Here is a 13,885-nt window from a genome sequence, read left to right as displayed (position 1 = left end):
GTCCTATTCCCGAGGTTCGGGCCCCCGCATGTAAATTTCTCCGATATGTGTTTTTGGCAGCTAAAATAACTATTGCTAGGGCCTGGCGAACATCCACGTTGTCTATGGATATGTTGATCGCTAAGATCTCATGGATAATGGTTAATGACCGCCTAACACATCTGCTGGCGGGTACATTAGACAAATTTGATGCCATTTGGGACCCATGGAGGAACCACACATTTTCGTGAATACATAGAGATGGTTAGAGGACCCTTCTACCCTACACCTTTCCTTCCCCCCCTCCTTATCCTTCTTTTGTTTATTGAGTGTGTTTTGTTTTTCTCTCTTATATTTTTTCCTTAGAGGCCATGTTAAGGTACTCTATAAAGCAATGTGATGTCAAGATTGGTTACCTATGTTAGTAATGAAGACATTTATATACTATATATTTGGCAGAAGTGTTGACATCATGAATGATATATAATGTGAGATTTATTGGAGACCATGTTGGTCTAATACTTTGTTTAATTGTATTATTGATATGCAAAAGTTGAGACTCTGCGAGTCTGTGTTATTATTATATTACAAAAAACTGTTTAATAAAAAACTATTGAAAACAAAAAGTTCATAAATTGACCTGCGGTGTGCTATTTCCGCTGCAAAATCGCAACTCAGAGAAAAAAAAAAAGCTTCAACTTAACCCCTTAAGGACACGGCCAATTTTGGCCTTGAGGACAGAACAATTTTTTTACATTTCCCTCTTTGCATCCCGACGCTCATAACTCTTTTCTTTTTTGTACGACGTAGTTGTATGAGACTTTGTTTTTTGCGGGACGAGTTGTACTTTATGTAGGAAACATTTTTTTATACAAATACATTATTGTTTAATTTCTATAAATTTTTATTTTGGCGAAAATGCAGAAAAAAAGAAGTTCCGCAGCAGTTTTAATATTTGTTTTTTACACCATACACCGATCATCATATATAATGTTATACATTTGTTGTACAGGTTGTTACGGTCGTGGCGATACCAAATATGTCTATATTATTTCATGTTTTGGGACTTTTTTAATATTTTAAAAAGTTTATTTATTATAAAAAATGTGTTTCTGTGTATTTGTTTTACTTTTTATTTATTTATTTATCATTAATTTTTTTGACATTCATTTAACTTTTTTTTTTTTTAATCCCATAAAGGGATTTTATTTTGTAACTGCAATGTATTGGCATAGATCTATATGCCAGTACATTAGCCTGTGTACTGATTGTACACAGGCAGTTGTTAGGGCGCACCTCAGTATGCCCTAACAACAGGAAATATGTTAAGACAGCCCTGGGGTCCTTCAATGGACCCTGGGCTGTCTGGCCATACGAGTTGTGGGCTTTGATCGCGTCACAGGTATTTTCTGTGATGCGATCAAAGTGCAGTCCCCCCTCTTTGAACGCCGCGATCAGCTTTCATAGCGGCATTCAAAGGGTTAACGGCGGAGAGAAGATGTTTCTCTCCTCTCCGCTGTCAGAGCGGGGCCATGGCTGTGTATTACAGCCGTTGCCCCGCTCTCGCTCGCGCGCATAGACGGCTGTCACACAGGACGAGTATGCTCGTCCTAATGCGCGAACTGCTCGCCGCTCAGGATGAGCATACTCGTCCTGTGTCGGCAACCAGTTAAGGGGGTTTTACACTGGCCAATTATCGGGCAAACACTCGTTCTTCTGCTGATCGTTTCGTTTTAAAAAAGTAAAATATTATTGTTGTCGGCAGCACATCTCCCTGCGTTGCCGACATGATAATAATGTATGGGACGAGCGATCGGAGAAACGAGCACTCGTCCCCATACATAGCTCCTTGTGACAGGAGCAAACGAGCGCCGATCAACGAGCTGTCTCGTAGATCGGCGCTCGCTGCACCGGCCCAAATTGGCCGGTGTAACAGGGCCTTTGCTCAGATCGCTATGCTCCTGTGTCCAGACTGGCCCCCAGGGATGACATTTCATCCAATGAAAGCATGCATCTTTCACATGTGATGAAACATCAGCCCGGGAGGCTGTGCTTCAGGACATCAGAGGGACGCGTCGCCATGACTACGGGTAAGTACAAGGTTTTTTGTTTTTTTTAACCTTCTGTTTTCCGTGGACATTCCACCCGAAAAACTGCACCACAGTTTGGTGTGGTTTTTCATCCAGAATTCCCTGTGGGGTGCAGGGCGGATATGCTGTGTACTTTTATGCAGTATATCCGCCCTGTGTGCACATATCGTAGCAGAGGACTTAAAGCTGATGGAAAGCTTCGATGGAACGGAAGGAAGCCCTAAAGTTGGCCGTACACAGTAGATAAACATTGACTAAAACCGCCAATATCGGCGCGATCATTCAATAATCATATGTGGGTTAGGTTTTCGCAAATCTCCTCGATGGCAGATGTTGGGAAAGTCAGATTGAGTATGTTGGATTTCATCATGCCGGATCTTTGTTCCTGTGTAGATAAACCGCTCCCAGAGGGATTATTCCCCTCTCCCCATTGATATTAACGACCACACTCAGACAGATTATGGTGGAGTCAGGGGAAGAAGTTGTCAGCTGGGAATTGGAAATCCTGCGATCCTACAACCAAAATCATCAATGATCAGTAGAAGAGTGAAAAGTTTTGGCGAGCTCAAGATTTGTGGAAAAATCTCCAAACCCAGCCATTAGAGTGAGGTGTCAGCTGTGATATACACCCGCTGTCTATGGAACGGGCACAGCTCCTGAGCCTGCTCCATTTTCTGCTCCTACTTTTTAGGATTTCAATCTGCTCATAACAGATCTGTCAAAAAACAGAAGCCTTCACTCCAGTGTGAACTGAACCTCAGTCTGACTTGAGTTATCGCCCTCTAGTGGAACCTGTGTGCCACTGAAATTTATGTATTTAACAAATTATTATCTGGTCGCGGAATCAGAGCCACACAGAAAAAAATAATGCAAGCCTCTTTTACAATGCTGGAACAATCCAGCTGTTCGTTATGGTTTTATAAATCATAAAACTGAACAGCCAATCAGAAGTGTTATGATAGCTCATGTGATTCATGGTAACCCCCCCTATACAGCTCAGACCTACTGTAGCACAAATTGCTGAAAAAGTTACTGCTGGCTGTGATAGAAAGGTGTCAGAACGCGCAAAGCATCTGTGTATTGGGCTGTGTAGCGTGTTTTCAGGAGGACCTCACCTGTCACCCCCTGTCCGCTGACTTGTTTAATACTATATTGTAAAAGAGGCTGCCACTCTTTATTTGCTACGTGGCTCTGATTCCGCGACTCTTTCAGCAGGCAGTAGTTTGTTATATACATTCATTTCAGTGGCACGCAGGCTCCACTAGGGTGTGCTAGCTAAAGACAGACTAAGGTTCAGTTCACACTGGAGTCCAGGCTTCTGTTTCTGACAGATCTGTTATGAGCAGATTGAAATCCTAATTGATCACAATGCCTAATTTATCAATGAACTGAACCCTACCGACTCTAATAGCCGGGATCGGAGATAACTCTGATCTCAGACATTCAACTAACTATATGCAATGCAATCGTGGGGTGTCCTAGGGTTGTCATGGCAACTGGGGGCTTAATGAAGGCCCCTAGGTTTTCCATGTTAGTCCTCCTATTTGTAGACAGTTAAAAGTACCATATACCACCCTACAAAAGTATTGCAATGTTTTGTGCAGGCAAACTAATGATCACATGTTAAGGCTGGGTTCACACGACCTATTTTCAGGCGTAAACGAGGCGTATTATGCCTCGATTTACGCCTGAAAATACGGCTCCAATACGTCGGCAAACATCTGCCCATTCATTTGAATGGGTTTGCCGACGTAGTGTGCCGACAACCTGTAATTTACGCGTCGTCGTTTGACAGCTGTCCAACGACGACGCGTAAAAATACAGCCTCGTCAAACGAAGTGCAGGACACTTCTTGGGACGTTTTTGGAGCCGTTTTCTCATAGACTCTATTGAAAACAGCTCCAAAAACGGCGCGAAAAACGCTGCGAAAAACGTGAGTTGCTCAAAAAACGTCTGAAAATCAGGTGCTGTTTTCCCTTGAAAACAGCTCCGTATTTTCAGACGTTTTTGGCTCAGCGTGTGAACATACCCTCAAAGCCCCTAGCTAGACAAATAAAATGTGAAAATAAGTTTGGGAAAGTTTAAAAAAATAATAATTTTATAATTTTTTACATTAAATAATATAAACAATTAAAAATAACATAATTGGTATTGCCGCATTTATTACAATCCAAACTATTATTATATAACCCACGATGAACGCCATAAAACAAAACAAAAAAATGTTTTTGGTCACTATACTCCCCCAAAAAATGGAATAAAAAGGGATCGAAAAGTCATATGTATCCCAAAATTGTAACAAGCCCTCACACAGCCCCAATGACTGAAAAATACAAAGGGATAAAAACAACAATAATCAAAAAACAAAAACTGCCTTTGGCAGGAAGAGGTCAAAGGGTTCTCCACTTGGACAATCTCTACTTGTTAGAAGGATCACTTGACAATGAGCAGATCAAAAAGTGTCCTCCTGCTCAGATCCCAGCAATCAGCTGTAATCTGTGGGGAAACCTGGCAGTAAGTGTTCAATTTCTCTGCAGCGCCACCACAGGTGAAATTAAGCATTACACCATGTCAATTTATATCAATGTGTTGTCCGTGTAATGCAGGACAGGACAGGTTCTCAAGAGCAAGAGATGATCGTTGTAACCGTTCTCTACTTTGGACAAGTGACGAGGATCCTGAACAGAGGATCTCCCTGTACTAACTCTCTAAACCAGACAACCCCTTTAAGGATATTGACGACAGGTTTTGTATGAATGTCCTTCTTCTATAAAGACATCCAGATCAGCAACAGTGTCTTCTCCTTTAGCGTGTTGGAGAATTTTATTACAACTCCATAACTGGCACATTTTATACTGAACGCCACGCAGTCCTCATCAGAGGTTACTCTTCATTCATTATGTTAATTCTTGTCACCACGTCCCGGCAGTCTGGAACATCTTATCATATTACTTGTAAATCTTCTTCTGAACATAACGAGTTCTGACCTGAAAATTCACGAATTATAGAGAGACCCCGAAAGAAATGGCGTCTGGACTACTCACCGCTGCCACCTGGTGGCAAGTTGTAAAATGACCTGTGTTTGGTTTTTACATCATATACTATTTATTGTATTATACGTCTGGTTTATGTTACTCTTAGGCCCCATGCACACGACCGTATTCTTGTCCACCCGTAAATACTGGCATAAATACGGGTCCTTGGTCACACGTATTCGACCCGTATTCCACCCGTATTTAAGGGCATGATTTTGGCTGCAAAATTACACTGCAGTAATCGGCAGCCCCTTCTCTCTATCAGTGCAGGATAGAGAGAAGGGACAGCCCTTTCCGCAGAAAAGGTAAAATAAATTCATACTTACCGGCCGTTGTCTTGGTGACGCGTCCCTCTCTTGACATCCAGTCCGACCTCCCTGGATGACGCGGCAGTCCATGTGACCGCTGCAGCCTGTGATTGGCCTGTGATTGGCTGCAGCCGTCACATGGGCTGTAACGTCATTCCAGGAGGCCGGACTGGAGGAAGAAGCAGGGAGTTCTGGGTAAGTATGAACGTCTTTTTTATTTTTTTATTTTTTACAGCTTTATCTATATTGTGATCGGAAGTCACTGTCCAGGGTGCAGAAACAGTTACTGCCGATCGCTTAACTCTTTCAGCACCCTGGACAGTGACTATTTACTGACGTCGCCTAGCAACGCTCCCGTAATTACGGGTGCACACACATAGTCACCCGTAATTACGGGAGCCCCATAGACTTCTATGGGCTGCTCGTGCCGTAATTACGGCCTGAAATAGGACATGTTCTATCTTTTTCAACGGCACGGGCACCTTCCCGTAAGCATACGGGAAGGTACCCGTGGCCAATAGAAGTCTATGGGCCCGTAATTACGGGAGTTTTAACGGTCGTGTGCATGGGACCTTAGGTTGGGTTCACACGACCTCTTTTCAGACGTAATAGAGGCGTTTTACGCCTCGAATTACGCCTGAAAAGACGGCTTCAATACGTCGGCAAACATCTGCCCATTGCTTGCAATGGGTCTTACGATGTTCTGTGCAGACGAGCTGTCATTTTAACCGTCGCTGTCAAAATACGACGCGTAAAATGACGGCTCGTCAAATGAAATGCAGGATACTTCTTGGGACGTTTTTGGAGCCGTTTTCTCATAGACTCTATTGAAAACAGCTCCAAAAACGGCAGAAAAAACGCAGCGAAAAACGTGAGTTGCTCAAAAAACGTCTGAAAATCGGGAGCTGTTTTCCATTGAAAACAGCTCCGTATTTTCAGACGTATTTTGTTCATCATGTGAACATACCCTAACATATATTTGTTAGTGACATGGATTCTCGGAACCTCTAGTATCCAGATCCTTAATATACAAATTATTAAAATGAATTTCACTTTATAAACTATATATATATATATATATATATATATATATATATATATATACACATATATATATATTCACACACTATCTATATACAGACATAGGTGGAGTCAATAACTCCATATTTGTTATAGTGACTGAACAACATAAAAATCTGCTATACGTGGTAAAAGTTTTTGGTGTTTTTTGGTTTTTTTTGCACAATCCAGCGGAATAGAGAAATCTACGACGCTATTTCATCCTTCAAAATAAAGGTTTACTATTGTATACCTGCCCGGCGGAGACCAAAGGACACACTTTTTGTCTCCGTCGCTCCAATAGTGCCCTATGGACAAAAACGTGATGTGAACAAGGCCTTAATATATGTCATACTTGTCTAGTATTGAGGAATTATTACAGGTAGGTATTGTGGGCACCACATAAAAAATATGATCTCCTTAAAATAAAGCCCGTGCCTACCCTCAAAAACAAAACAACAACCTTATGTCATTGAATCATGGCTACTGCATACGACAGCTGTTCTCCAGGACACAAATAGCAGTGCGAGCAACAGTGCCCCCATCATGGGCACACTTATGGGGGGTTCCTAGTAGCCATGAACCTCTCTCTGAGCAGTTAAGTGAAAAACATTGAGATAAAATAAATTTTGTGCTCACTAGGGGGAAATCACAGCAAATGGATTTATTATTTAGTTCAATAAGGGATGTATAAATCCTTATGTAGAGAGCACCCCCTAGTGGCAGCTGCAAGCAGACAGAATTGTATAATTTATCTAGATTTGTTTGTATTCGGCAGTCTCTTTCTACGTCTGCATTTGAGCCTCCACCACAGATTCCGTCAAAAATGCCAGAAAAATAGCAATTTTTTTCTTCCAGTTACATGACGGACACCATTAAAATGAAGAGGGCACCGCCTTACCTCCGCCTGACCACCAGCTTACACTGTCCGCTTCTTTGTAACAGAGAAATAGAGCTCCCATTTCTGTAAGGACTTATTTAGATGAATTAAAAGGAGATTATAGGTGTCCTTCCTGCCGAGACCGCCATCATTAACCCCTTCACCATCCAAGCCATATAGTAATAAACTACATAGTTATGCTATTATAGCCTATTAAGTGTTCATCACTAAACCAGCCTAGACCTCCAGGGATATTAAATGACCATCCTACACCACTATGGGTAATAGATATCAATATTAACCCCTTCATCACACTACACCAACAAAGATGCCAGAAATCATTCAATAAGCCACTCTAGACCCCCAGAATATTACAGGAATATTATCACTGACCCCTAAACTATCCTCTGTAAAAATGTGTGATGTAGTACAGATGTGTCCTTGCCTTTCCTCTTATCCCTCCATATCCTGAGATGTGTGGTGCGAGAAGACAAGTTAAGAAAAAAAAAAGATTTTGCGATACTCTGTCACGAGACGTCTATATTATATGTGTCTATGTGTGGCCACCCAGTGGTTGTGATGTGAATTGCAGCCTGCCAAGGGTGTTGCTAGCATGTCGTGATATTATATTGAATTGGTTTCATGAGAAATTAGAGTCCTTAACCAGATACAGTTAAATTTAACGCTGTACTTCTAGAAAGTTTAATGAGTATAATTAGGGGTGGAGATAAGGATAATTTTACTGTCTCTGTCGTGGGTATTTGGAGAGCCCCCTTAAAAAAAATACTGCCACTGCCCATTACAGTAACAGCCATAGTGCCTGTAAAATAATGCCAGCTACAGTGCCCCAAAAAGTGCTAGTCACAGTGGTTTCGGAATGATACCCTGGAATACAATAGCTTTTTTACTATTAATACATACTCCCCATTTCTCTCCACTGCCATCCTCTCCATGTGCAGTTCTCTACACCGGGCTGGCTGCTTACCCTACCATGTGTTTTTTTTGCAGGGACCACCAGCTCCTGCAGTTTATTGCCCCCCTACATGGAGCCCTAGCCAGCTGCCTACCACGTTTACCCCTTTTTCCGATACCTGGTAAATCATAATGTGGGGTCATCAGTAACTGGTACTGCACAGGGCATCAACCAACCTAATGCCGGCGGTACACCAGATCTTCTATAATCGTGGCTGCTTGAATGAGACAATGAGAACAATCCGGGAGATTTACATAATATTATAACGTGTTGTATAATCGGCCATCACACAAGACAACACTTCAAAAAGCTTCTGTGATGTGTTGTCCTGCGGAGAGATGATCAGTGATAACAGCTGGTAAAATGGGGGCAATGAGATGATGACAGATACCGGAGGGCAATGAAGAATAACTGGAGCCATATAACATCACAGACCTGTGTCCAGGCCGTAGAAATGAGGCGTCCGTGCCTGTAATCATGGACCGTGATTATGGCTACGGCCATGTGCAGGGGGTCCTAGACCTTACCGACATATGTATGGCGTAATTTGGAAGAGGAAGTGTGGAGCGCGCTCCATTTGCAGTGGGAGCCGGCCGCTTAACCACTTCAATGGCGCTGGCGATATCCAAGCCATTAGAGTGGGGACGGCCCCGTCCGTCTCCCCATCGGTCCCCTTCTGTTGTGGTCACTGGGTGCCAATGGTTTGTCATGGTCCCCAGGTCTCCAATATTAGTCCTTCTACTAAGCCCTGCCAGAAGAAGCAAAAAGCACAACGATCAAACGATCTCATGATCGAGTCCTATAGTGGGATTTAAAAAGTTTTGAAATAAGTTTAATAAAGTTTTTAACAATATATTAAAAAATGAAAGTCTTAAAAAAAACTCTTCCCATTTGTTACATAAAATAATGTATAAAAGGAAAAAAAAATTGGTATCGCCGCGTCCGTACTGATTTGTGCTATTAAAATATCATGATATTTATTCCGCACGGTGAACCCTATAAAATTAAACAACGCCAGAATTGCTCATTTTTTGGTCATCTCGCCTCCCAAAAAAATAAATAAAAATTAATCAAAAAGTTGAATGTATCAAAAAGGGTAACAATAGAAACTACAGCTCGCCCCATAAAAGGCAAACCCCACGCTCTCACACCGCTCCATTGACGGAAAATTTAAAAAGTTATAGGTCTTCGAATATAGCGACACAAAGCAATTTTTCTTTTAGCTATATGAGTTGGGTAATGTTGTGATCGTACTTGACCCCCTGATTAAGTAATTTTTAACACACAGTGAATGCCATAAGATCAATACCCCCAAAAATGGCAAAATTGCTGGGGCTTTTTCCATTGCACAGCAACAAATTTTTTTTAAAAAAATTCTCAGTACATTACATATAGCACATTAAAGAGTGTCATTAAAAAAACAACCCTGTCCCGCAAAAAAAAACAACAAAAAAAAAAAAACAAGCCCTCATACCAGTGAAAAAGTAAAAAAGTTATGGCCTATGTGTATAGGGGATGTCCGGTTTTATACGTGATAAATTTATGTTTATATCTAGCTGCCACTAGGGGGCGATAACTGCTTATGAACTAATACAGCGACTACTGCACTCAATGAATTTATATGCAGTGAGCTCCCCCTAGTGGTGGCTGCAGGAATCTTTAATGACAATGTCAGATGAACAGAACTAGCAAGTTGACGGAGTGCCCGGATATGTCCTGGATCCAGCGGGATAGTCCCAGATTCTGGTCAATGCAGTCCCGGGAGCAGTAACGTGGAAAATCAATTATCCTAAACATAAAAGCATGTCTACACCTGAACGGCTGAGCATTCTGGAAAGTTCTGGATTGACGCTTCGGCAGGACCTGAAATGCGCTGTTCATTAACTTCCATAATTGAACCTTACAGGGAATTTCAACCCTTAAATATCAATTTGTATTTTCAAATATCAATAGGCCCAAAACCCTGTGCTAATTCTTCTTATAATATATCCTATCACGGTCAGAGCTCCGTTTTTTCTGATACAGAACTTCAAATCCTCAGACATAGATGTAAATGATAACATGATGCCTTCCTGCAACCACCACTAGGGGGAGCTTTAGAGTTTACTCCCCCTAGTGGTGACTGAAGGCAGGGAGAAATTCATGTTTTATATCTATGTCGATGCAGAGGATTTGGAGCTCTGTATTAGAAAAACGGAGCTCTGACTGCTATAAAGATATATTAAGAAATGAATTAACACAGAATTTAGGACCTAAAAACGACATTATGATAAAATGTGGGAATTCACTCAATGTAAAGTTCAGACCCTCCCCCTTCCTACCAATGTTGGTGTGAGCGTAGAAAACGTGTAATTTTTTTTTACCTAAAAACCAGTCCATTAAAAGAAAAGTTGATTCCGTATATTACAGCATCAGTAGTGGACTAAGGATTTGTTCACATTTAGTTTCGATATAAGTCGGACGTATACTGTACATGGGGATTATCCCCTGATGTATACCTCTGACATATGCCTCTTTATAGCCATATAGTGGTATGTTTCAGCCATTGGCCACAATGTAAAAAAATATCTATATACCACACATATACCACACCACATTGTATACTTTTTTTGCGGTGTATAGTAAAGTGGAGTCTGCTATGCCCTCCTACAATGTAAAATAAAAAAAAGGTATTCCGACCAATACTTCCCTGGCGAAGGACAAAAGGACAATGTTTTGGCTTCCGTTGGCTAAATGAAGGCCTATAGCTACGTTCGGCGTATGCAGCAGGAGCTTTCCAGTTACAGAACCCAAACACTTAAGGGGGTGTAGATAAAGCCTACGGGAAGCGATTTGGTGCCATTGACGTTGTGTCTGACCACAGATCCATTAACCATAAAACTACATATTTTTAGTAACCAGTAATCCAGCTGAGAAGCTTTGTAAATAATCATCAATACCTGTAATTCAGTACATCACCACTAGAGAGCAGCAAAAGCCTATTGTTGCACCATTCAGAATCACATTGCAGATTTGTGCAGTACAAGGACCTGGATCAAGTCTAACCAAGCAAGTATTAAAGGAATTCTACAATAAATTCCAAAATCAACTTATCATCTGCAAACAAAAGAAACTCCACAGACTAAGGAAGAAATCGGGTCTCAAAATACAAGAAGGAAACCAAAATCCACATAACCATTTGGATATACCATCCTCTGTTGTAAACCTCTCTCAGTATGAACATAGCAAAATGGAAATGAATGTTCTATCTAAAGGACTTACATTTTGTCCCACTAAACCACTTGACAGAGCCCAGATTTGCAGTGACGTGGAGGAATACTTCCGCAGATTGCGGCTGAAAGAATTTTTTTCTGACAAAACAGATATGACATCACAAGCCGGGATGGGAAAAGAAACATCAAGAAAGAAGAAGACGACAAACTGGACCCCACAACCTGGATACAATCAAACTCTGGATTACTACATAGACTGCTTCAGAAAAAAAGTTAAATCTGAGATCTTGGACCAACAACACAAAGTAACATAAACTCTCAGCATGGAGGAAAGGAACGTCACAAAATCACTAAAATCCAACAGAGACATCATCATCAAACCCGCTGATAAAGGAGGCGCTGTAGTAATTCTGAATACATCCGATTATATCCAGGAGGCACACAGACAACTCTCAGACAGAAAATACTACACCCTGCTTAATGAAGACCCCACCAAACAATACACAGAGGAACTTGTCCATATCATCAATAATTTCAACGCTGTATCAGACAGTTTAATGGACCTTATACCGGACAATCCCAGAATGGGAACATTCTACATGTTAAAGAAGGCAATCCAGGGAGACCAATCATTTCAGGTGTTGGGACTCTAACTGAGAATATTTCTGGCTGGGTGGAAAATCTTCTAAAGCCCTTGGTGAGGTGCACACCCAGTTATGTCCAGGACACCACAGACGTCCTCTGCAAACTCTCAGCCCTGAGTCCACTATCAGAGGGAACAATATTGGCAACTATGGATGTGGAGTCTCTGTATTCTAACATCCCCCATGAGGATGGCATAGCCGCATGCCAACACCTTCTTCAAAAGAACAATCTAGCGACAGAGCCAGCCCTACAACTCACCAGGTTCGTACTCCATCACAATTAATTTTTATTTGACAAAGACATATATCTGCAGTGTATGGGAAGCGCTATGGGTAGCAAAATGTCACCACAATATGCCAACCTGATTATGGCCAAACTAGAGGAGGAGTTTTTATCAACCTGCGCAACTAAACCTCTAGCATATTTCCGGTACATTGATGACCTGCTGATAATCTGGACAGGCTCTGAACATGAACTAATATCTTTCCATAAAAAATTCATAAAAAGTTCCATCCGACCATCAAACTCACTCTCAACTACTCTACATCTCAAATACATTTTCTGGACATGACCATATACATGAGAGACAATACCATACAAACCACAATCTACCATAAACCTACAGGCCGTCCAGCATATCTGAGATGGAACAGCTTCCATCCGAGACACATAAAGAAATCCATCATCTACAGCCAGGCTCTGCGATACATACGGATCTGTTCAGACTGTGAAGACAGAAAACAACACCTGCTATCACTGAGGAATACATTCTTACAACAGGGATACCATCCAAGGATTATAGATGATCAGATCTACAGAGCAACAAGAATTCCAAGGAGCAATCTTCTGGAGTACAAAAAGAAGGAAGACAACAGCAGGGCGCCCCTAGTGGTCATATACAACCCACAAATGAACATCTTGAGGAAAATTGCTGCTGATCTCCAACCTGTATTCAACAAAGACAATAAACTGAAGGAAATATTCCCAGATTTACCTCTCCTTGCCTACAAACAGCCACCAAACCTAAGGAATCTCCTGGTCAGAAGTCCCTCTCATCACCATCAGAGACTGGCACTTTCCTTGCAATAATAGAAAATGCAAGACCTGTACCATCATCTGGTCATCAAACACCATCCAGATACCAAACACGCAGCCGGACTATAAAATCGCTGGCACGTTCTCCTGTACATCCTCCAATGTAGTGTACATGATCCTGTGTACAAGGTGCATCAATAAAGGAATCTACACTGGAGAAACAATACAAAAACTACAAACCAGGATGAATCTTCACAGACATACAATAAAACAGGAGGTGGATACACCCGGGGAAAACACTTCTCTGGACCTGATCACAGTTTGGCAGATTTAAAGGTCCTCATTCTGAAGGGTCATTTTAAAAACAACAGAGAGAGAAAAATGTGGGAATTCAAGATGATGATAAAATTCCAGTCATTGACACAAGGCCTCAATCTGACACCAGGATTTATGAGCCACTACATGGACACACGTCACGTCCCCCATCAGACTGACTCCAGATCCTTAACTCCTAAGTCATCACCCCTATAACCTCCGTTTTATTGCCCCGGCTTATCTTAATGATGTATCACTTCATGTACTAATTGTCTTTGTGTAACATCTAAATGTTGTGCTTTTTTCTAAGTCATTCATTTGTAAACTGCCTGAAGAAGGAGCCTCTGTGCTCTG

The sequence above is a fragment of the Rhinoderma darwinii genome, chromosome 1 (assembly GCF_050947455.1).
Source record: "Rhinoderma darwinii isolate aRhiDar2 chromosome 1, aRhiDar2.hap1, whole genome shotgun sequence".
NCBI lineage: Eukaryota > Metazoa > Chordata > Amphibia > Anura > Rhinodermatidae > Rhinoderma > Rhinoderma darwinii.
The sequence above is the reverse complement of the archived record's forward strand: the minus strand, read 5'-3'. Positions refer to the sequence as shown.